Source organism: Corylus avellana, chromosome ca4 (genome assembly GCF_901000735.1).
Source record: "Corylus avellana chromosome ca4, CavTom2PMs-1.0".
Taxonomy (NCBI): Eukaryota; Viridiplantae; Streptophyta; class Magnoliopsida; order Fagales; family Betulaceae; genus Corylus; species Corylus avellana.
The window spans coordinates 4,074,699-4,079,018 of NC_081544.1; positions in this window are offsets into that span (position 1 = coordinate 4,074,699).

Below are 4,320 nucleotides of genomic sequence, written 5' to 3' on the forward strand. Positions count from 1 at the left end.
ACAACCCTTCTGTCTCCCCCCATGATAGCTTAACGTCAAGAGAAGTAGGAAGTGATTTGACCATACAGTAGCCCCAATCACTAGTTCCGCATCAGGAAAATTGTCACACCATTCCCTGTTAGCAACCGCTCGATCAAGCCTTTCCTTCGTAAAATCTGCACCCTCCCTACAATTACTTCATGTGTACTTCGGACCTCTATAGCCCAAATCCCAAGAGTTCCCAGTCCTTCAAAGCCCTTTGGAAAGCCTCCATTAGACTTCTTTGACGTTTACTCCCACCAAATTTTTCATTAAGGCTTATGATCTCATTGAAATCGCCTATGCACACCCAAGGGCCAGGTTCCATTCTAGCAATATATCGCAACAAACTCCATGATTCCCCTCGCTTACTCGGGTCCAGATGGCCATAAAAGCCAGTTAATTTCCACGGCGGTTCAGTTGAGGAGGGGCAAACTTTTGCATTAATGTGCCATCGACTGTAGTTTTGAATTTCAATACCCATATCGGCCAGCCACAATAAGGCCAAGCCTCCACTCCTTCCCACACAGTCCACCACAAACATGTAGTCATATCCCAATTGTATTCTCACTCTCTCCTTTAGGAAAACTATAGTGGGTTTCTTATCATTCACCAAACGGCGAAGCTCCGAAACTGTCCGAGGGTTCCCAAGCCCCTGGCAGTTCCAACTCAATATGCTCATTGCAGTCGGCGGGGCTGTTGCACAGCCGCCGCCAATCACGAACCATATTTGTTATCTTTTGAGACTCCTCCCATAGATTTATAGCTTGTTCCACCCGATATGCGTCCTTTTCTAGGCATGTCCTTTCCCCCTTCCGAAAATTCTCGCATTTTCCTCTTCCCTTGGGTCCCAACAGGTGCCCCGTATAGGTTCATCGCGAGCCCCTCCTGAGTTTCCCGTGATCCTGCGGGATCACTGGCCCTTCTTTTTTCACTTATCTCCATGTTATGCTTGTGCTTCATGCATTGTTCCACCTCAGACATCGTAAGAAAAGTCCCAATGCCATGTGGACTAGCTCCCTTAACATGTCTTTCAGTACTGTGTTCTGCCTCACCACCTTGCATGTTGAAAAATTCACCATGCATAGACTCTTGTACATGGCCCATATTAAGACTTATAGCTGGCGCCCTCTCCTTTTGGGAATTATTGGAAAGGTTGCCTAATTTAATTCCCCCATTATTAGCATCAAGATTCTCGCGTGTCTGGGATATGTCTCCTGATTCTCCTCCCTCAAAACCTGTCATTTGAATATTCAAATCCCTTGCAATATTTTTAGGATTGATAATTCCCCAATTTCCGCCAACAGCTATCCCACCATTAATTTCGCCAGCATCTTCTGTACCGGTCGATTTTTCTTTGGGAAAGTAATTATTGCTCCTTAATGCACTTTCCATAGAGGACGCCGCCCCCTTCTCCACCGCGTCGGACTCTGCTCCGCCTTGTGCCTGCCCTTCCGGTGAATGATGTTGTCTGTTTGGAGAGCTCCATATATTTTGTCCATGTTGTCTGTTCTACCCACCATGATCACTCCTATATTGGTCTCGCCAATCCGTCTTATGAGCAAGTCAGCCTCCAAAGACTCGCTTTGGTGATGATGCTCTCAACCAGGCCTTATATTCGATAGGTGCATTCTGTTTTCGTGTTCCGGAGATTGCTGAGCAGCCGGTTTTCCCATGTTTAAGTACTCCACAGCGACCGCAAAATTTCGGCAACCTTTCATATTGAAACCCAACCAGAGTAGATGAGCCGTTGATTTTCACTATCCTTCCTCTCACCAAGGGTTTGTAGATATCGAGTGTAATTTTAACTCATAAAAATGCCCCCATCCCATGCCTCCCTCATCCACATCCACTTCTTCAACCTGACCCAACGACGAGCCAATTTGTTGACCCACTATCAGACTCATGCATGCTAGGGGAAGGTTAAACATCCTAACCCAAAAAGATGCTTTGTCGAATTTAAAATTTGCTGGGGACGTTAGACCATCATAGTCTTCAACAGCAAAAAGATTCCCTTCAAAAACCCACGGTCTCCCTTCCAGTACTCTTTTTTTGTCCCTTTCGTTCATGAACTCCACCAGAAAAAGATTATCCCCCAAAACCTTAAAAGAAGGTGTCCCTGAAGGCTTCCATCCACGCATTAAGGTAGAACAGATAAGTTCTTTACTCACCAGATGATCAGCGATCAGCTTTCCTACCACACATGTCTTCCCCCTTTTAGCACCTACCTTTCATGCCTGGTTTTGGATTTCTATTTCTAAGCCCTCCGCTTCTGATAGAGACAAACTTTCCCACATACAAGACAAATCCTCAGCCATTTGTTGTTCTTGATTCATCATTTGCAATCCTTCCACCACTTGTGTTGATGTGGAAAACCGTTCCTTCTGCCCTAGGCTTTATCAGATCCCAGAGAGAAAACTATTTGAAAAATCAAATGTAGATTGTGAAACAAATCATGCATACATTCCTTACAAACCTCCGCCCTGCTTAACCCCGATCTCTCCCTAATGGCCTTGATAGACAATAGGTAGCGCCACCACAAAGGCTACAACTCCCATTGTCCCCATTAGTTTCTTCGAAACCGGTGTTTTCTCCTCTAGGCTCACAATTTTTCATTTATCGACAACTTCTTCCAAATTAGTGTGGAGGAAATATCCTTAAACCCATTTAAAATAGTGCCAACTGTTATTAATGACGTTTAGAATTTAATGTGCATTTTAAATGTTTATAAACACATGACACTATTTTAAGTAGGTTGGAAGATATTTCGTCCAAACTGGTTTGGAAGAAATTTATGTTCATAAGACATATGCCATAAACGGTTTTTTTTTTTTTTTTTGACATGTTCACTCAAGGGAATGGGAAGGGGGATTCGAACTAGTGACCTCCGCTTCATGAGGCGTGATTTACAGTCGATTGAGCTACCCCTTGAGAACTAAATGGTCCTCCTCTGTTCGAAAATAACTAATTCTAAATTTCTTTGGATTACCAAACTATTATGGTTAGCTAAGGAAATTATTAGCTGCGAATATCTATTTTTCCCCTACCATTATCTCACCATTCTAGACATTGGCCCAATTTCCTTTCGAACCTTCAAAGGAATAAGAGTAAATATGGTAGTTTTGCTAGGCATTTAGTTGCATTCTATATTAAAAAATAATAATAATAAAAATTAATTAATTAATTAATTAAAAAAAAAAAAAAAACCAAATATGGGAGTTTAGGGAGACATGAAACCTAAATCTCTAAGTAGCAACCCTCCTTGTACCATGTTGGTCGATTGTATGTGTTCTCTTTGCAATTTTACCAATTTTTTTATCAAGAAATGGATATTAAGATGATGCGGAGCTTGTTCATTGGTACCCACAACATTTTTATTTATTAATTGTTTTCATCATTTCCAATGAATAAAGTCTACTTTTTATTCAATAACTTATAAATGACAGTTTCAGTGGGTAATATTGGTACGAGTAGCACTGCTCCTACTCATGTGGAGGACAATGATAATCCTGCAACAAACCTTCATCCATAAATGTCGATAGCCCTATACCTGTCCTTCCATTAAGAGATTACCATAATCCTGCAACAAACCTTCATCCATAAATGCCGATAGCCCGATACCTTTCCTTCCATTAAGAGATTACCACTTATGTTATAATGCAACATCTAGTTACTTAGATGGAACAAGTTTCTTATAAGATGTATGCCATAAATAGTCCTCTTATGTTGGAACAGAACTAATGCTAACTTTTCTTATGATTAAACAAACCATTATGCTTAACTGGGGAAATAATTAGAGGAAAAACAATTTTTTCTCTTGTTCAAATATTAATTAAATAATTAAATTCGTTCATTCCTATTAGCTTAACTTTTTTGTATAATTGGTGTTTCAACATGATATTAGAATAATTTCGGCAAATGTCATGAGTTTAAACTTTGATTCTACATTTTACCCCCTATTTCAGTTAAATATTTTACATGATAGACTCACTTGTTAAAACAAAGTTTGATCCCACAAATAAACTGAAGTCTTGAAATATTAATTAAATAATGAAATTCAATAAGCAATAATTTAACAACATTGAAGAGATGAAGTAAAAATCTAATTGTCAACGGTCTTTGTTGCTTGCCACTTGTAGATGAAGGAGGCACCAAATGGGGAGGGGTGTGAGGAGGGTTGTTGGTGGGGGGTATAATTTCAAAGTTAGGTTGGCACATTTTAATTCACCCAAATGTCTTAAAGAAACGCAATCTTTAAGTTTTTAATTATCATTAAATTTTAGACGACTTAATTTATATATT